The 22,122-nt window shown below is 38.8% G+C and overlaps 2 long non-coding RNA genes across 2 annotated transcripts; both read right to left on the reverse strand.

The window, feature by feature from the left end:
• Window positions 1-990: 990 nt before the first annotated feature.
• On the reverse strand, window positions 991-7,155 carry LOC142759774 (uncharacterized). Its single transcript, XR_012883194.1, has 4 exons — window positions 7,097-7,155; window positions 2,942-2,998; window positions 1,454-1,483; window positions 991-1,047 (listed from the first exon to the last, which is right to left on the reverse strand). It is a non-coding gene; the product is annotated as an uncharacterized LOC142759774 (long non-coding RNA).
• Window positions 7,156-8,528: 1,373 nt separating this feature from the next.
• On the reverse strand, window positions 8,529-21,468 carry LOC142759775 (uncharacterized). Its single transcript, XR_012883195.1, has 3 exons — window positions 21,407-21,468; window positions 15,655-15,708; window positions 8,529-8,588 (listed from the first exon to the last, which is right to left on the reverse strand). It is a non-coding gene; the product is annotated as an uncharacterized LOC142759775 (long non-coding RNA).
• Between the last annotated feature and the right edge of the window lie 654 nt (window positions 21,469-22,122).

Genomic DNA, 22,122 nt, shown 5'->3' on the forward strand with positions numbered 1-22,122 from the left:
GGAAACATTATGTTTTGGGGGTGTTTCTCTGCTAAGGGCACAGGACTACTTCACTGCATCAATGGGAGAATGGATGGAGCCATGTACCGTCAATTCCTGAGTGACAACCTCCTTCCCTCCACCAGGACATTAAAAATGGCTCGTGGCTGGGTCTTCCATCACGACAATGACCCGAAACATACAGCCAAGGCAACAAAGGAGTGGCTCAAAAAGAAGCACATTAAGGTCATGGAGTGGCCTAGCCAGTCTCCAGACCTTAATCCCATCAAAAACTTATGGAGGGAGCTGAAGATCCGAGTTGCCAAGCGACAGCCTCGAAATCTTAATGATTTACAGATGATCTGCAAAGAGGAGTGGGCCAAAATTCCATCTAACATGTGTGCAAACCTCATCATCAACTACAAAAAACGTCTGACTGCTGTGCTTGCCAACAAGGGTTTTGCCACCAAGTATTAAGTCTTGTTTGCCAAAGGGATCAAATACTTATTTCTCTGTGCACAATGCAAATAAATATATATAATTTTGACTATGTGATGTTCTGTTTTTTTTTTAAATATAATCTATCTCTCACTGGTAAAATTAACCTAGCCTAAAAATTCTAGACTGTTCATGTCTGTGACAGTGGGCAAACTTACAAAATCAGCAAGGGATCAAATACTTATTTCTTTCATTGTATATATATATATATATATATATATATATATATATATATATATATATATAATTAGCTCCAAGGTCACAAAAAGATTGCAAATATCCAAAAGTTTGCTTCTACTAAGCATTGGTTTGCTGTTTTTATTGATGAAGATATATATATATATATATATATATATATATATATATATATATATATATATATATATCTTCATTTGGCAAGTTAAGAAATTATTTTGTATTATTTGTTAATGTAATGAATGTATAAATAAAATATAACCAATAACTAAATTTGTATTATTGTTTTCTCTGTAAGTTAGCATTCTTAACACTAACCTTTGGCTGGAGCTTTTTTCTCAAACTTCACAGGTTTCTCTGGTTCTGCTTTTTCAGCTATTCAAGAAAGAAATATGCCGATGTCAGAAATGGGACTAGAAAGCAAAAGGTCTCTTTTTAAAATATTGATTTTAGCTCATTTTCATGAACCTGACAACCAGTCTGGAGATGACTATGATGTATATACACACTATCTGAACAAAAGCGTGTGGACCCTCACACATATGTGAGCTTGTTGGATATCCCATTCCAAAACCACAGAAGTAAAGATGGAGTTGGGCCACTTTTTGCGACTTTAACAGCCTCCACTCGTTATTTTTTAATGTGTCTGTTGGAATTTGTGCCAATTCAGCCAAAATAGCATTTGTGAGGTCAAGCACTGAGGTTGAACAAGATGATTTAGCCAATATTTAAAACCACTGTATTATTGAATTATCTGTCAATTAGAATTCTTAGCACTAACCTTTGGCAGACTTTACAGGTTTTTCTGGTTCTGTTTTTGCAAATATTGAAGAAAAAATATATACAATTGTAAAGCGGATGATATTATTTATGATACACAAACACAAACACAAACACAAACACACACACACACACACACACACACACACACACGCACACGCACACACACATGTATATGGATGATAATTTTGCACCTGTTATCAATGCTGGTAAATAATAAGTGTTGCATTTTGTGTGAACATATGAGGCTACTTCTTCAATAAGACACCCTTATAAACTTCCACTAGTTCACCTCCACCCTAGAATTTCCAGGTAGACAACAATTAAGGGTACATGCACATTGGCGAGGAGCCTGCACTGCTGGGGAACGGAGCCTGGACGGCTTCTTAGTATGAAGCTCTAAAGCGTCCATGCACTGCCGTAGAGGCTCTGCTGGAGAACGGAGCCTCGACTAAAACCCCCATGCACTGCTGTAGAGGCTCTGTTGGACTCAATGTGGAGAGATGTTCCCCTCATCTAATGGAGAATACATTCATTCCATACAATACATGCAGAATCTAATGGAATATGACTCAATTTAATTTCCCTCTGTATTTGTATATAATCCCCAAAAATGTATGCATTACTCTGTATGTATGACTCTGTATGAAATCCTAGGCATATTAAGGTATGTAGAAGCCTTATTGACCTTAACAATAGCCAAAATATGGTTTCCTTACAAAATTGAGTAGCAATACGGCACTGTACATTAACCCTTAGTAACATACAGGATCTCTTTAATTGTAATAATTGTTAATATATATATATATATGTACACAGTAAAATTTCATTCCAGGACAAATTTATCAGTGTTGTTTTTTTTAGAATAAGTGGGAGAAAACCAGTGTGTATGCCTTATATCAGTGTAACAATCTCAATGGTAACACAGTAATTCTATGTCTGATATAAGTGCCACCAGCCTGGTGAATACAGTGTAAGGGTCCTTTTACAGTGGCCAATATTGGCAGTAAAAACAAACGCCGATCAACGGGACAGCTTGTTGATCGGCGCTCATTTGCTCCTTTCACAAGGAGCCACGTATGGAGACAAGGGATCGTTACTACGATCGCTCATCTCCATACGTTTCTATCATGTCGGCAGCGCATCTCCCTGTTTACACAGGCAGATGTGCTGCCAACAACGATAAAAGTTTATGTTGCCTATATTATACGATCGGCCGATCAACAATGGATGCTCCTTCATCGGCTGTTCGTTGTCCTGTTTACACAGGGCCATGATCGGGTACGAGAGTCCATATGAATGCTTGTTTGCCCGATCATTGGCCTTTTCTGGTATAAGTTTAAAACACTTGTGCTACTGCCTATTATCTCTATTAATATAGAAAATGGAATAAAAAAGTGAGGATGAGGAGGACTGTTCACTCTTATCTAAAGGCAAATTAACTCCATGACAAAAAGCGTGACTTCTGTTTATAAAATTGTTTACTAACCTTTGGTAGTAACTTTTTTGGCAGTTTTCTCTTTTGGTTCCTTCTCTTTAGAAATTGCTGGAGAAAAGAAGTTTGGGCACATATAGTATGAAAATAAATGTCTCAGCCAACTACAACAGCCAGGATAGAATACAATTTAGTGCCTTATGCAATAATTAAAATGTATGATAATATACATTGCTCTGAAGACATTTTCAGACAATTTAAAAAATGCGAGCATATTTTTATTCAGTGAATTATGGAAATTTGTTGGCCATTAGATAGGAAGATTATTCAATAGAAAAAATATGATCTCATATCCAGGATATGGTGGCGCTGTTCAGTGCTAGTTCAGACGTGTCAGAGTTTTTCCACTGCAAATGTTGGTGCAGATTTGGGGCAATTATGCAACGAATCTGCACCAATATTTGCATATTTGACCGGTAATTCAGACGTTGTAGAAAAGACAGCGGACTTGCCACAGATTTCAGTTTTTGCATTGCAAAGGCTGAAATCCACAGTGAAATTCCGCTTCTTCTCCGCAACAGACAGTGCATGCTGCGGAGGGAAAATTCTGCACTGCAGCCTATGGTCCGCAGCGGAGTTTTCCGCAACGTCTGAACTAACTTGCTTAAAAATGTATTGAAACAACTGTAGAAAACATCCGCTGGGGAATTCCACTGCAGACTGTCCGCAGCGGAATTCCACAGCAATTCCGCCACGTCTGAATGTGCCCCTAGAGCTCTTTCAGTAACAGTATTAGGGCACGGCCAGATGTGGCGGAATTGCAGTGGAATTCTCCAGCGGCCGTTTTTTACAGTTGTTTCAATAAATTTTTAGGCAAGTTAGTTCAGACGTTGCGGAAAACTCCGCTGCGGACCATAGCCTGCGGTGTGGAATTTTCCCTCCGCAGCATGCACTGTCTGTTGCGGCGAAGAAGCGGAATTTCACTGTGTATTTCAGCCTTTGCAATGCAAAAACTGAAATCTGTGGCAAGTCCGCTGTCTTTTCTGAAACGTCCGAATTACCTGTCAAATATGCAAATGTTGGTGCAGATTTGTTGCGTACTTGCCCCAAATCTGCACCAACGTTTGCAGCGGAAAAATTCTGCCACGTCTGGCCGTGCCCTTATTTTTACGTTGGATAATCCATTGATTCATTTTGATTTATGTCTCTGGATGGCTCAACTTTGTTGAAATTATTTAAGATATTTTTTTTTTCTAAAGTCAACAAATCATGAAATTATTTTTTCTTTTTTTTTTTTTTAAATAATTTCAATCTGCTATAAAATGCAAAAGTTATTATTATTCATCTAAAACAGTATGTGCCTCAGTTCTAATTATCTAATAATGATATTTTCATAATTCATGATGTCTTATCATATTTTCCACGTTCCTGTAGAATATTCTTCGATTTAATTTTTATTGCTATCCAGGGGCGTAGCTAAAGGCTCATGATCCCCATTGCAAAAGTTATTCTTGCCCCAACCCCAGCTTTCTTTCATTGCTGACAGAGCCACAGCAGACAGTATCACTCATAATAGGCTTAGATACAGGGCCCAATGGACAGTATCACACATGATAGGCTTAGATACAGGGCAGAAAAGAAAGTATCATACATGATAGGCTTAGATACATGTCCCAGCAGACAGTATCACACTTGATAGACTTTGATACAGGGCCCAGCAGACAGTATCACACATGATAGGCTTAGATACAGGACCCAGCAGACAGTATCACACATGATAGGATTAAATACAGGGCCCAGCAGACAGTATTCTTAGGCCGGAAATTCTGCAGCAGTTACAGTAGCAGCAAAGTGGATGAGATTCAGAGAATGTCATGCCCACAATGCGGAAAAGTTAATAAATTGACCTGTGGTGCAGAATTTACTTCCGCAGCATGTTAATTTATGCTGCGTTTTTGTTGATTTTTTCTTGCGTGTTTTCCTCATTGAATTCAATACAAAAATCGAAACTACGAAGAAAAAAAAAAGTCATACTTAGGCCTGATTTACACAAGCGTGTGCGTTTTGCGCACGCAAAAAACGAGGCGTTTTGCGTGCGCAAAAAGCACTTAACAGCTGCGCGTCTCATAAGTGTATGATGCGCGGCTGCGTGATTTTCGCGCAGCCGCCATAATTATGACACTCCGTTTGGATGTTTGTAAACAGAAAAGCATGTGGTGCTTTTCTGTTTACATTCAGAGTTTGAAAGCTGATGCGCGAATCACGCAGTTCGCACGGAAGTGCTTCCGTGCGACCTGCGTGGTTTTCACGCACCCATTGACTTCAATGGGTGCGTGATGCGCGAAAAACGCTGTAATATAGAACATGTTGTGAGTTTTACACAGCGCACTCACCCTGCGCAAAACCCACGGACTGTCTGCACTGCCCCATAGAGTAATATAGGTGCGTACGACACGCGTGAAAAGCACGCACGTCGCACGCACATATATTTCGCTTGTGTAAATGATGCCTTACCCAGAACGCCCTCCTCCTTCTTGCAGTTTGGGCCCCTGTGATGACATTGCATCCCATGTGACTGCTGCAGCGGTGGTCACATGGGAAGATAATTCATCCCAGTATGCCGGCCTGGATGACGTCAGAGGGCAAGTCTCCTATGATGACGATAAACTCTATCTCATGTGAATGCCACTGCAGCCAATGACAGGCTGCAGAGGTCACATGGACTGCAGGGAGGCCGGGCTGGACTGCGCAGGAGGGACGCGTCACCATAAAAACGGCCTACGTACGTATGAGTGCTTTTTACCGCTGCTTTCTGCAGTGTGTTGCGGTGCGGTTTTCAGGAGGAATGTACTGCGGTTTCCAGGTCATATATGCTGCATGTTTTTTTATGCAGCGTATCCATCCCATAGGAACAAGGCCTTACTCTTTGGGTGCAGCGTGGATCCTGATGTCATTCAGCATCAAGACTTTGTGCACGGCACACATACTATGTCATAACGTCAGGACACGTTTTAGGGTATGTTCACACGGCTTATTTTCGGCCGTTTTTCAGGCCGTAAACTGCCAAAAAACGGCCGAAAGATCGGAAGCAGAACTCCTCCAAACATCTGCCCATTGATTTCAATGGGAAAAACGGTGTTCTGCTCTGACGGGCCTTGAAAAAGAAGTGCATGTCACTTCTTGAGCCGTTTTTTGAGCCATTTTTCATTGACTAAGTAGAAAAACAGCTCCAAAAACGGCCATAAAAAATGCCACAAAAAACTCTAGTTGCTCAAAAAACGGCTGAAATTCAGGAGCTGTTTTCCCTAGAAAACAGCTCCGTATTTTCAACCGTTTATTGTTAAGCGTGTGAACATACTCTAAGGGAGCGAGGTGGGTAAGTATACTTTTTCTGTAGTAACAGTAGCCTGTGTAGTTTAGTACATAGGCCCCAGTTCCTACAGTAAACGCAATTGCGACCGCTGCGACTCCTTTAGCTACGCCATTGTTTCTATCTATATATCTATATGTATCTACTGTATCGATTTAATGGAATATTACAATTTTTGCGAAGTTAAGGGTGATATCTGCAATCAAATCCACTGCCAAATTTCCATCTAAACCCTTGAAAAGATTGTCTCGATAATCCCTGCCATTTTAGGGCAGCACGGTAGCTCAGTGGTAGCACTGGGGTCCTGGGTTCAAATCCAACCAAGGACAACATCTGCATGGAGTTTGTATGCTCTGCATGGGTTTCCTCCAGGTACTCCAGTTTCCTCCCAAAAACATACCAATAGGGAATTTAGATTGTGAGCCCCAATGGGGACAGTAAAAGAGGACCTCTGTACAGCGCTGCATAATATGTTGGCGCTATATAAGTCACATAAATAAATACCTGTTTGCAGGGGAAATGTGTATCTGGCTGCAACTTCCCCCAGCTGTATCAGCTAAACTCCATCTTATTAGAAGCAGGACCTGTGGCGATTAATTGACTGCCAAGACCGTTTCTTTTAAATAAAGAATCTTGAAACAATCCCTATGACTTGGTCCTTAAAGTTCTAAAGGATTATGAAAATGTAAGTTACTTTTTCTTACTGGCGATATTTTGTGGATGTCCGGTGATCTACTTTTCTGGACACTATGTGCTAATCTAAATAATTTTTAGTGTAAAGTATCTTCACATGACCATCTCTTTTTATCATTTAACTTTTGACTGGAAAAATCACACACCTTTCACAGAGACTTTCTTCGCTTTGTCCTTTTCTCTAGGTTCCTCCTTTGTAGTTTCTGAAGCAAAGTAAACAGTATAAAAATGTATAATATATCAACAATATGGCACACGACCAATAACAAAAACTGTGTAGAAGCACTGATCAGAACAGAGGCTGTGAGCTTCATTACAGTCATGATGGCAGCATTTATTTTCGATTATAAACAATCATTTATGGTCATTTACATGCAGCTATTATTGTTAGGTTATATCAGAAGTGATTAAAGTCTATTGTTCTATTAGAGAAGTTGACATTTACAGCATGATTGCTTAGGATACAACAAATTCAGCGTTTTGTTGCGTTTTTCGTGGCGTTTTCATGGCATTTTTTGCTGCGTTTTTTCATGCAGTTTTAAGGGCGGCTAGAATAGATGGTACATTAAAGTCTATGGTAAAATATCACATGCACTATACAGAACTGTGTTTTGGTTTGTGGCATTTTTGAGGCAATTTTGTGGTCAGTGGTGTTTTTTCCCAAACGCAGAATGCTCTGGGTATGACATTCTTTTTCAGGCATTTTTCCCATAGGCTTCTATATAGGACCTAAAAAACGCCATAAAAAAAGCATGTACGAAATGACACCAAATAAAAAATGCCACAAAAAACGGCATAAATAATGCATGTTTCATTTGAAAACTGCTAGTGTTTTTTAGCAGTGCTGTTTTGGTGCAGTTTAGTTGCAAAAACATTTTTGTTAAACTACTAAAATAGGCTTGTATGAGACTAGTAAAAAACGTCTGCTTTTTGCTATAAACAGCACCACTTTTGTTCATGCACTAGGTTTTTTTTTTATAGCAGTTCAGCACCATTCACTTAAATGAGGTTTAGCTACAATACCAGACACAGCCCATGGACATGAGAGGCGCTGTTTATGGGAAAAAAAACTGATCCTTTTTCTAGTGTCATACAACCCACTTTAAGGTCATGTTCTCTAGAGGTTGGATTAGAATACGAAATTGTTTTCCAAACGTTAATTACGATAATATAGAAATCCTCAGCTGCTCTGTGTTTTATGGACATAGTGATGTTTGTTTGCTTATTTGTTAATTCCCAAAGTATAGTCAAGCAAAGAAGAAAAGATAAATGTATCTTTCCCGTAATGTTTTGATTTAAATGTATTGTCAAAAGACGGCGCGTAAGAAAGACGCCCGCGTCAAAGAAGTGCCTGTCACTTCTTGAGACGTAATTGGAGCCGTTTTCCATGGACACCATGGAAAAACAGCTCCAATTACGTCCGTAATGGACGAAGCGAAAAGCGCCTGCACTTGCCATTACGTCTGAAATGCCGGAGCTGTTTTCTCCTGAAAACAGCTCCGTAATTTCAGCGTAACGGAGGCTGCCGTGTGAACATACCCTTAATGATGCAGCCAATGATCAAAACATGGATCTTACCTTTGGCCGGAGCTTTTTTCTCTGCTTTTTCTGTTTTTGCAGGTTTTTCCCTTACTGTTTCTGAAATAAGACAGAATTAAAATGTTTAATAATGTAGCCTAATTAAGAAAATGTTATCCATGTTATTCATCCCTATTTCCCTATGTATTAATTGTGTAAATTGTTTAAATTAGAGAACATTTTCTAGAATTGAATGGATGAAGTTGGCCATAGATGTGGCAAAGCTCCAACAAACATTCCAATTTTATTTTTAGTCAGAATGTTTAATGGGAAGGAGCCACAAATAAAAATATATTTCCTGCAAAATTATTATTCATATGATGGGAAATATCATTTATGTCTATTGACCCCATGCATTTTTTTTCTTTGGCAAAAGTGATTTTATTTTAGTAGATACAACTATTATCGGTAACCGAAATCGATCGGATTGTTAAGTATTTTCATTACTTCTATAGTGATTATTACATTTGAAAATAACCAATACCTTTTCCTCAAGTTGTCTGTAGCATATTTTTATACAGTAATATAAAGCAGCATTTCCTCAGACATATGCAATCTGTGTGCATGATATGCTCACTCAGCAGACTTTTTTTCTGTTTTCTAAACTGTTTCGATAAGATTTCACCACATATACAACATGTCTGTACATTTTACTAAATGTAACTTATGTAAAATGATTCTGTTACAGTAAAAACAGCTCTCACCCTAGAGGACAAGTCACATCCAGTAAAATATTTGGATGTGACTTGGCAGTTGCTTAGGTAAACCATTAGGGCACGTTCAGACATGGCGGAAATTTTCCGCTGCAAATGTTGGTGCAGATTTGGGGCAATTACGCAACGAATCTGCACCAACATTTGCATATTTGACCGGTAATTCAGACACAGAAAACACAGCGGACTTGCCACAGAGTTCAGTTTTTTCATTGCAAAGGCTGAAATACGCAGTGAAATTCCGCTTCTCCGCAACAGACAGTACATGCTGCGGAGGGAAAATTCCGCACCGCAGCCTATGGTCCGCAGCGGAGTTTTCCCGCAACGTCTGAACGAAGATAACTAAAAAGGTGTGGAAACCAATGGACAAACTGTCTGCAAAGTATTTCCACTGCGGACTGTCCACAGCAATTCCGCCATGTCTGAATGTGCCCTTAGTGTATGGATTACTGAAGGAAGGAACCTACACCACATCCACCTGTCAATTTTAAAAACCCTTATTTCTCCATACCTACACTTCCTAGGGACATCACCTTCTTTGAAACTTGAGTTACCCAACATTTTCCTTCTAAGAATTTGTTATCTGGAGTCTTTAGTTAACTCTAGTCATACACTCCTCAACATTGAAATTGCCACACCATGAGGGTATGTTCACACGCACTGTTTTCAGACGTAATTCGGGTGTTTACGCCTCGTATTACGCCTGAAAAAACGGCTCCATTACGCCTCCAAACATCTGCCCATTGCTTTCAATGGGTTTTATCATGTTCTGTTCCCACGAGGTGTAATTTTACGTGTTACTGTCAAAGACGGCGCGTAAAAATATGCCCGCGTCAAAAAAGTGCATGTCACTTCTTGGGACGTTTTTGGAGCCGTTTTTCATTGACTCCATTGAAAAACAGCTCCAATAACGTCAGTAAAATACGCTGTGAAAAACACGAGTAGTTACAAAAACGTCTGAAAATCAGGTGAAAACCGCTGCGTAATTTCAGACGTATTTTGCTACTGCGTGTGAACATACCCTCAAGGGAAAGTTTTGGAATTTTGGAAATCACAGGATCGATAGACATGTTAACTAATGATATGCAAAATAAAAAAAAAATGGAAACAAATTATTTCAAACATCTTGCTTTATTCAGTATTGAGTATTAGCGCCACGTGCAGAAATGCATTGTTGTCTTTCTGTGCACCATAAAAGCCTTTGAGAGCGGCTGCGTGTTGTCAATAGAAGACCTGTAGCTGGACGTCTGGCTCGTAGCCCAATGACCTGCAAACGCGTTCTGATGGTTTGTGTCGAAACTAGTTGCTGTCCTAGGCTTGGGATGTGATGTCCAATTTCACTTGCAGTACATAATGTATAACTACACGCCATTATTAAAGTCAGATGATCCATTCATGCAGAGGTTCACCTCCACGCACCTCTTGCTGTCATTTCCGTTCGTTGTTGTTGTTCTCCCAAACTCTGGGACACGCAATGTTGAACAGTGCTGACATCTCGGCCTAGACGCGTAGCGATCTGCCTGAGTGATACACCAAGGCCTCTCAGTGCAAGGATTCTGACTCTCTCAGTTTGTGACAAGTGACAATAAGTGGCACGTCGACAAACAGGAGGCATCGCCCAACCACCCCACACCACTTAATCCGATTTTTGAGGTTTCATGTGGCTAAAAAACGTTGCTTTCAGTCTGGCTTTTATGCCTCCCACATGTCACAGATTGGAGCTAGGTGCTTGAAAATTTGATCATTTGCAGATCTTAGCGACACCTGCTACTTCCTCGATTTGCAGAACCTTATGGCTTATGGCTTGCCCTTCTTGGTATTGCAATTTCAATGTTGAAGAGTGTATAATCTACCTAGTAAAAGACATTACATATTTTTCTGGAGTAAGAACAAGGAACTAAACTAAGAGAGCAAGTGATTTCCCACAAATAGTTACTCCCATGGTCCCTCTCGTGTTAAACAAACTACAGGAGGACTCTTGCAAAATAATTTTGAGATGGTACCTTAACCCTGTTAGGTGAAAACAAATTAAAAGACAGAGCTCAAATTGTCTAGGAGAATCTGGTACATATCTCTATATCTGATGACAATTTCCAAATATTAAGCCTTTGTGGTCGGAGATCACAAACCTCCCACAAATCCAATTATGTTACTACTAGAGATGACCGAATCAATTCTACACCAATCAAATTTGGTCTGAATTTCCGTGGCGCAAAAATGGCGGCCACCTAATCACAGAAATACCACTGATGAAATCGGATGCTTTAGTATGTTTTTTAAAATCAAGTTCTAAGTTTGCACGTGCTATATGCAAATGTCCTACCAGTAGTCATCTGGGCATTAGTCATCTGGGATGAAGAGTCACGGCGTCCTGGCTCTTTACACGGCCATTCTTACTTGCGTGCTAACGTCATTTGACAGCAGGGATGGTAAGCAAGTAGGAATGGCCATGTTAAAGAGCACCACCCAGAGGACTACTGGAAGGACATTTACATATATACCACGCAAACTTAGAACTTGATTTTAATAAACATACTAAAATGGACAATTTCATCAGCAACATGTCTGTAAGGGCCTTGTTCACATCAGCGTTCACTTTCCGTTGAGGGGTTCCGTCGGAGGTTTCCGTCGTGGAACCCCGCAAGGGAAAGTCAAACGGAAATCACAGCTTCCGTTTGCATCACCATTGATCATTCGCTCATCTCTAGTTACTACTGTACATCCAACTAGCCCCCCCCCCCTGTATAGAACAACAAAAGGCTATTCCTCATGCTCAAATTAGTAGCAAAGACCTTGATTCCCCTATGGTGGTGCCAACCAAACCTCCCAGCTCTATCTATTGCACAATGGCCTAAGAAAAAGTTAACCACATTTACCACATGGAAAAACTGTTGGCATAGAAATCTAGGACTCACCACTTATTCCCAAAAATGTGGAACCCTTGGATAACCATTAATTTCTAGAAATGCTGAACAAATTTACTGACTGAACAACCACAACCTCTATAAATGTTTTGGGGGTTTCATAGACCAAACTGTTATTTTATTATTGTTTTAACAAGGATCTTTAGGTCTCCAGATTGTGTTTCATTGTATTAATTTGAGTCATAAATGTCTAGGCTACGTTCTCATACTGTCATTTCGTTATTATAAAAAATATCAATGAAATGGAAATTTAAAAGAAAGGTAAGATACATCTGTGTGTTAGCAAGACACTGCTGTGTGACAAAGTTGCTACTTGTACTGCCTGGCAACACTGTGGTTGGAATACATTTTAGTTTTTAGTTAAGTAATTATGTGGCCAAGTTAGGATAGAGGAGGAGGAGGAGTGAAGATTGGAGCAAGTGCACGTCATAGAGTGTTAGTAAAATCAGTGGCATTTAGGTTCCCGTACAGGTGGATCTTGAGGTTGAAGCTTATATAGATAGAATATTGAGGGCAAGAAAATGGTCATCTGAAAGAAGGAAAATAGAGCAGGAGCAGAGCATTTATAGTTAAAGATAAAATCGAGAGAGTTGCCACCTTTATGTTTACGTGAGTTAGTTGAAGCTCTCAAGGACGAGTTTAGAGACCAAAAGAATGAATATCTTTGAAGGTTCTCTTTCATTAATTGAAGCACATTTAGAGCACAAAAAACCTTCATTTTATTATAGCTGTAGTTGATATGTTGCATTTATAAAGTGTGTGGGCTTTTAATAAAACGTGGTAGTCAAAAGATTTGTACCCTAAATGTAAAAACCTTATTCACAAGAATATTTATCTAAAAACATGCTGAATAAAACAATTACATAAAAAAAAAATTTTTTTCCCTTATTAATATAGTCAGCAGAAACTGGTAATGATACCATGATAAGGTACTAAAAACAAATGCATAACATTGTACATTTAATATAAAACTCAAAGACACAGATAAATAAGACCAGCTGTTTCTTGTATAATTAATATGGTACTTAGCGTAAATAATGTTACTCAATTTATCAACTCTTGGAATTACCATTGTTACTTTTTTCTGCCAAAAGCTACAAAAATAATACCGTCTCTGAAATATGCAAAATATTGCTCATTTTGGTTTGCTCCAAAATCCATTTTCTCCTTTATACATTCAGCCATGCAATAACTCTCTACTATATCTACTTTATTGTATTAATAATTATGATATAAGACAAAAGCATACATCCCGGTGAATATATCCCATGCCCATCTGTTTTAAAGTAGCCATAAACAAAATTTTAATAGTGTATTGGAAAGTTAGAGCATATCTAGGGATGTTTGTTAACCCCTTAAAGATGCAGCTATTTTGGGCCTTGAGGACACAGCAATTTTTTTCGTTTTTTCATCACTGCGTTTCGACAGCCATAACTTTTTAATTTTTCAGTCTACCAGCCATTGTTTTCTTGCAGTACGAGTTGTATTTTTAATGGGGTACTGTACAAATAATGCATTGAAGAACTTTTATTTTTTGGGGGGGTTGAGAAAAAACCTGCAATTTTGCCTTTTTTTTTTTATGGCATTGACTGCGTGGTACACATGACATGTTAGATTTATTGTGCAGGTCAGTGCGATCATGGCAATATCAAATTTATATACTGTAGGTTTCTTTATGTTTTGCTACTTTTACGCAATAAAAATTTTTTGATAAAATGTTTTTTAGATATTTTTGAGAGCCATAACGTTTTGATTTTGCCCTCCATGGAGCTTCATAAGGGCTTTTTTTGTGGGACAATCGGTAGTTTTTATTGATAACATTTTGGGTACATAGAACTAACTGATTAACGTTTATTTATTTTTGTTTGGGAGGGAGGACTATAAAAAAAAAGCTATTCCACAAATGATAATTTTTTTTTTCTAGCTGTACGTGTCAGTTTTATGGTACTGGACATTAGGATTGCAGTGATAGAAATTATCTGTATTCTATTTCTCATTTATTTTTTCAATAATAAAGTAAGGGGGAAAGGGTTTTTGTTATAATGAATTTTTTTTATTTTTTTAGTTTTACTTGTTTTTTGAATTATTTTTTTTTGTACCACAAGAGGACTTGAACATGCAATAATTTGATCACTTTCATAATACACTGCAAAACTGTAAAACAGACAGGGATTATTTTAGGCCCTGCCCAAACTGACTATATAGAAACCATACAGCTGACACCAAAACTATACAATTCACACCATCTGTGATTGGTAGGGGTGCAGCTCCTGTACCCGCACCATCCCCAAACCACCTATTTACTTAGATTAAAGCTAAGAACATAGTACAATGTATGGTGAATGGCGCCAAGGGCTTAAAGGGTTGTCACTTATGGACAATCCCTTTCTATATTACCTATTAAGGCATATTGACGTCATAGTCATCTGTATTCCCACCATAACCCGGAAAAGAAAGTAACTGCAAAGAGCTGCTCCATCTCTGGCGGATTTAGCATGTCCATGTACGTATATTATATGGACAACCATTCATTTGACTAGGTACATTGTAACACAACATTTGAAATGAGCGTTAGCATGCTGCTTTTTGTAACAGAGTAGCCAGACCTGCAGCGATCAGACAGGCAGCTTCATTCTGAGAAGGGGATATCTGATTGCTGTAATGGCTCCTGCTGCCTGCTCCCACCGCCATGTACTTACCACTCCCGGCTGGAGTCACGTCTCCCCTTCACTCCATGTTGCTGTCAATATTCCCCACCACTGCTCTCCTTCAGCTCCCCAGGCAGCCACTAATGCACGCACATTCTGCCACTCCCCTTTTTAAAAGGCCAGCACACGCAAAAATCGCCAAGCTTTCCCAGGTACTTAAGGTACCCTTCCCCATTGCTCTTTGCCTGAGTAATTAGGTTCCATACTCTAGCTTGCTAGTTGTACTCCCAAGTGAACTTGATGACCTCATCTGTCTGTCACCTGTCCTGACTTTTTGCCTGTTCATAATGGTGACCTCTGGCTCCAACTGTGAGTGAACGTCTGCCGCCTACCCTGACCTATGCCTTAGTTCGGACCTTGTATCTGTCTGCCATTGTACCTCGTCTGTCCATGCTGGTCGTTGCCAATGGAGACCGTTCTAGGAGTAGAGACCATGGAAAATTAGCGAGCAAATCCACATCTCTGTATGGATGTTAAAGGCTGAACACCGAGCTATCCCTTAGATGCTGCAGCATTGCTGCTCCCCAATTTAGCCCTACACTAAAATCTGTTGGCAACACAGTGGGTCTGTACCTTCCTCAGTTGGCCCCGTGACATTCACCTATATCTACAGGCCTTGTGACAATTGTCTTCCAAGCTTAGTGGTGATGGACTGAATTTCAACACAGTGTACATTAATAGTAAGTTGGAGCACTATATGTGTTCAGTTATATTACCTCTATTAATATAAAACCCTTCACACTTTAACATCAGCCACTTATTACAGACATACAAATTTTACCTTTGGCTGGAAACTTCTTTTCAACTTTTTCCTTTTCTTCTGTTTTTTCTTTAACTAAAATAATGATAAATTAAAAAAAGAGTTACTTTCACATTTCTAATGTGTTAATTTAGTCTAGTGGTGAAAAAAATTGGCCGCATTGACAACTTATATATTTTGAAATTATTTATTCCAAATTTTATAATTAACTATTTTATCAGTGTTCAAACAGATCAGTGCTCAAACAGACTATGGTAATTCTAGTAATTGCTTGGTAACAGTCCCCAGAATATACATGAATATTTTACTAGAATATTTAACCATAAAATCTGTTTGTAAATATCAACATGGATGGACTTGGACTCAGATTGTGATACTGTCGTTCATGTAATACGTAAATCCCAATTAATTTGTGATTAACAAACCAAATAGATGAATCTAGTTATATTGGTGTTCAGACGCAGCTCTTATTATCTAATCTTCCATATATGCCACTCATACAAGCAGTGACTATATTTTTAAGTATTAGTTCAGTAACTTAAGAAATAACTTACAATCACTGTCTGAATGTCAAGAAGCAATGTAGATTACTTTATCATAAAACAACGTTAGTAAATTTTAATCCTTTGACAAGACCCCCAATATTATTGTTATTAACCCCTTCCTGATATTTGACATACAGGTCCTTCTCAATGAAATAGAATATCATCAAAAAGTTAATTTATTTCAGTAATGTAATTCAAAAAGTGAAACTCATATATTATATAGATTCATTACAGTGTAAAGAAAGTTGATCCAGCGCTGCAGGTATGTTATTAAAAGGGAACGTGGTCCCAATTTTATTGTATCAAAAAGTTTAAAAATTCGATGTCAGGTGCATGTGGGCATCAAGGCAGTAATGGGTGGATATTTCAGCGCCTACGCGTTTCAAGCACGGCAAGTGCTCTTAGTCATGGCATCCATTACACATAGTGTGATCTATTTCCAGCATTTTTTTCTTTTATTGTTGATGATTATGGCTAAGGCTGGGTTCACACGAGCACATTAACGTCCGTAATGGACGGACGTATTTCGGCCGGAAGTCCCGGACCGAACTCAGTGCAGGGAGCCGGTCTCCTAGCATCATAGTTATGTACGACGCTAGGAGTCCCTGCCTCTCCGTGGAACTACTGTCCCGTACTGAAAACATGATTACAGTACGGGACAGTTGTCCTGCAGAGAGACAGGGACTCCTAGCATCGTACATAACTATGATGCTAGGAGCCCGGCTCCCTGCACTGAGTTCGGTCCGGGACTTCCGGCCGAAATACGTCCGTCCATTATGGACGTTAATGTGCTCGTGTGAACCCAGCCTATCAGTTAATGAAAACCCAAAATTTAGTCTCTCAGAAAATTAGAATGTTATATAAGCCCAATCATCAAAAATGATTTTTAATACCGAAATGTTGTCTTACTGAAAAGTATGTACAGTATATGCACTCAATACTTCAGGGCTCCTTTTGCATGAATTACTTGTGGCGTGGCATGGAGGCGATCAGCCTGTGGCACTGCTGAGGTGTTATGGAAGCCTAGGTTGCTTTGGTAGCGGCCTTCAGCTCGTCTAAATTGTTGGGTCTGGTGTCTCATCTTCCTCTTGACAATACCCCATAGATTCTCTATGGAGTTTAAGTCAGGCAAGTTTGCTGGCCAATCAAGCACAGTGATACTGTGGTTATTAAACCAGGTATTGGTACTTTTGGCAGTGTGGGCAGATGCCAAGTCCTGCTGGAAAATGAAATCAGCATCTCCATAAAGCTTGTCATCAGAGGGAAGCTCTAATATTTCCTGGTAGATGGCTGCGTTGACTCTGGACTTGATATAACACAGTGGCCCAACACCAGCAGATGACATGGATCCCCAAACCATCACTGACTGTGGAAACTTCACAATGGATCACAAGCAACTTGAATTGACGACTCTCCACTCTTCCTCCAGACTCTGGGACCTTGATTTCCAAATGAAATGCAAAATTAACTTTCACCTGAAAATAGGATTTTGGACCACTGAGCAACAGACCAGTACTTTTTCTCATTAGCCCTGGTAAGACGCTTCTGACGTTGTCTCTGGGTCATTAGTTGCTTGATACAAGGTATACCACAGTTGTAGCCCATGTCCTGGTTACGTCTGTGTGTGGTGGCTCTTGAAGCACTAACTCCAGCCGCAGTCCACTCCTTGTGAATCTCCCCCATATTCTTAAATGGCCTTTTCTTGACAATCCTTTCAAGGCCCTGTTGCTTGTGCACCTTTTTCTACCATTGTTTTTCCTTCCTTTTAACTTTCCATTAATATGCTTGGATATAGCACTCTAAACAGCCAGCTTCTTTAGAAATGTCCCTTTGTGGCTTACCCTCTTTCTGGACAACAGTCAAGTCAGCAGTCTTACCCATGATAGTGTAGCCTACTGAACCAGACTGTTGGACCATTTAAAGGCTTAGGAAACCTTTGCAGGCGTTTTGTGTTGATTAGAGTCTACAATCTTCAACTTTTTCTCAATATTCAAATTTTATGATAGACTAAATTTTGGGTTTTCATTAACTGTTAGCCATAATCTTCAACATTAAAAGAAAAAAAAAAAGCTGGAAATAGATCACTCTATGTGTAATGAATCTATATAATATAATTTTCACTTTTTGAATTGAATCACTGGAAAAAAAGTTTTTGATGATATTCTAATTCATTGAAAAGGACCTGTACAGTTACGACAAAGCTGGGAAGGGTGAATATGAAGCAGGCTCATGGGTTGAGTCTGCTCCATATTCAGTAGGTGTCGGCTGTATCTTACAGCCAACACCTCACTGAAAAATTATGAATTAGAGATAACTTAGATCCTGGCCATTTAACCACCTAGATGTCACATCCGCTACTGAAATCTAAACCATTAAAAAAAGGGGGCAGCCCCCTCCGTCAGCCTGTCAGTCCTCTTCGCAACAAGATCGCCAAGCGCTGAAGGTTGTCATGGCAGCCTGGGTGCCTACTGAATGCCCCCAGCTCTGCCATCTTTGTGCTCCTATTAAGCAGGACTTGGTAGACATCGGTAAAAAACGCAATAAACGGCAATACTTAAGTATTGCAGTATATTGTGCAAGGGATCCAATGACTGCTTGTTCAAATCCCCTAGGGGAACTAATTAAAAAGTAGAATAAAATGTGAACAAAAAGTTGCTTGTATGCTAAAATTATACCAATAAAAACAAGCCCTCACACTGCGCAATCTACGTAAAAATTAAAAAGTTATGAGTCTCAGAATATGGCAACACAAAACCAATTTTTTTTTTAACAATTAGTTTTTTCAGGCAAAAAAACTAAAATATTATATAAATTAGTATCACCGTAATCGTATTAACCCACAGAAAAAAGATAACTTGTTGTTTTTACCGCAAGGTGAATGACATAAAAACAAAACTGGAAAAACAATAGAGGAATTGCTGTTGTTTTCCCATTCTACTCAACAAATTATTTTTTTTCAGTTTCCTGGAACTCTGAAAAACGACAACGCGTCTCACAAAAACAAGCCATTATACACCAATAGCGATAGAAAAATAACAATGTTACAGCTTTTAGAAGGTGGTGAGAAAAAAACAAAAACGCTTAAAAACAAAGAAACAGTGATGGCAGAAAAGGACTAAGTGGCTGGGCAAGTCCAACAGGAGCCACTTTTACAGAGCAGCTCTCCATTTTGGTTCATAGAGGAGGGTCTTAAGCAGGGAACCCCATCTATGACATCCATAAACCCAAATAAGGCATATGGCCAGGAGTTGTCTATGTGAGACAACCCCTATAAGCTTAATAATTTTTTTAAGTTACCAGGGTTGCTTTTATACCTTAAAGGGGATGTCCAGTTTCTACAAATAAATGTTATTTTCTTGTATAATTAAAAGCTATACAATTTTCCAATATACTATATATAATATGTATTCATTCCTAACGGTTTTTAAGATATCTGCTTGCTGTTAATCAGTAAGGACATTCATTGTTTACTTCCAGTGGATAAAATTCTGTCCATGTTCATGTGATGGTCACCCGTGCTGGGATCGATAGAAGACACAGCTCTGATTCACATACTGTAACTGTAACAAGCCGTGCACCTGTGTGTTCATCACATGACCATGGACAGAATGTATCCGCTTGATGTAAACAATGAATGATCCTATTGAAAAACAACAAGCAGAGATCTTGAAAACTGTGAGGAATTACTACAGAAAGTAAATTGGAAAACTTTTAATTATACAAAAAAATAACATTAACCTGCTTAAAGTAGACACCTTTAAATAAGTGCCTAAGGGAAAAAAGTGAAAAGGTGCTGCACTTACCAAATTGGAGGTGGGTAAATGCAAGGATGGATTCTACATAGGCCGAAATGCTGACCCTTCAGTTAAGGAAGTTCTCACCGCGCCTCAATCATGGAGTGCCCCTGATTTTTCTACTATGCCAGTCGGATGCCTGTTTCATGCATCTATTACTCAACTAATTCTTAAACCTTATCTTAAAAATGTTTCCCAGTCTTATACAAATAAGTTGTGGGTAGGGTTTGTGATTTTGTTGGGCTAGGTCTCAGTGAGTTTTTAATCCTCTTAATATGCACAAAGTTTTTTCCATTTAATGACAGTAAGCAAAAAGTATATAAAAAGTTTTATAATTTGGTATAATAGAACAAGTGGGCTTTATGAATATAAAACTGGGTAACCCCTTTTAGCTTTATTAAATGCTTTGATTATGTCCCTGTTAATTCATAGACATTATACATATAACCTTGAAGTCTTTTGTTATATGTTTTATACGCTACACTATTTTCTCTGAGACCACCTAAAATGTAAAAATAACTAAGCTCCATTTCATCTCCACTACAGCCATGACAGGTTTAGACTTACTGCCTTGTTTAATGTCTGCTAAAAGTGGGTGCGTCATAGCCCAAATTTTGTCAGGTCTACATAGGACAGAAGGACACTGATAGTTGTAAGCCAAGCAGGTGCAAACATGGTTGTTCTGGAGCAGTATGTGCTACCAGCTCCTGCGTATTCTGCGATCTTTGTGCTATACTGTTGTCCCCCAACAACGAAACATTGATGACCTAACCTAAGGGGAGGCCATCAATGTTGGAGGACTGTCGGACTCCCCCCATACATGTTAGATTATTGGCCGCAATCAGCAGATTTGGTTAGCTTTTATCTCGTGTATGACATGCATACGAAAATATATGTCAAATAATGTCAATATCAAGTGGTTTTCTTTATAATCTCTTTGCACTAAATTAAAGATATTTCTTATAAATCTGGAATAGTACTGCAGTTTTAAAGAAATATAATCGATGCAGTTTAATATTAAAACAAATATATTTATTTTATATAGTGATTCCAGTATAATAGTAATATTAACTGGTGTATGTTCTTCTTTTCTACCCATCCTATCATCAAATGTGGCTTCTAGACGAAAAAAAATATAGTGTATTTTATCATGAAAGCCCTAAACATTAGACTTTCCTTAACAACATAGATCCTCCTGTCTTTTTTTGTTTTTTTTGCCGTTTTATTGCATGTATACATCCATTTAAAGGTATGGGTTTAATGCAACATCCCCTATTTCTTAACATTCACATTGGTAGTTAAACAAAATATTTGCTTGGGCAATTGCTACATAGACTCCCAATTGCAACCTAAACAACATTTTCAGAATTAAAGATTACGATCACACTGACATTGCTGTTGTTGTTTGTCCAACAAATAGTGTCTTATACTGACCTTTAGTTTGGACTTTCTTTTCTGCTTTCTCCTTCTTTTCAGTTTTTTCTTTGGTAATTACTACAAAAAAACAAATATAGATATAGAAATAAGTGACTGGAACACATGACTTTCGATATGAGAGCAAGTCCAGAATCCCTGATGGTGAAACTGATTGGAGAAACTATAAACTATAGCTATATTACCTATGTGGCTCATAGGTAACAGTAATTCAAATGTGGTTAAAGAGGTTTTCCGGAGAGAGAAAATGTATGGCCTGTCCTCAGGATAGGCCATCTATATCTGATCGGTGGCGACCGACTTTCGGCCTCCCCGGCGATCAGCTGTTTTGAAGGGGCCGCATCGCTAGTGTGAGCGCTGCTTCCCCTTCATCACTTATGCAGCTCCACTCTGTCAAACACCATTACACTTGTAAAGGAGAAGGCTATTATACTGTAAACCACCGCTACAAGTGTGTCGGCGTTTCACAGTATTGAGCAATAATGGCAATCAATAGAAAACAGTGCTCGCACGAGCACCGCAGCCCCTTCAAAACAGCCGATGAGGATAGGCCATCGATTTTCTCTTTCCGGAAAACCTCTTTAAACATAAAATGAAAGAGTTTGCAATAAAATATACATTTACATTAGCAGATAATTCTATGTATACTGCAAAAACAGAAGCATCAGTTTATCCACCAATTAGTTTATCCACCAATTGCCTAGGGGGAGATATAA

Source organism: Rhinoderma darwinii, chromosome 4, assembly GCF_050947455.1.
Source record: "Rhinoderma darwinii isolate aRhiDar2 chromosome 4, aRhiDar2.hap1, whole genome shotgun sequence".
Lineage (NCBI taxonomy): Eukaryota > Metazoa > Chordata > Amphibia > Anura > Rhinodermatidae > Rhinoderma > Rhinoderma darwinii.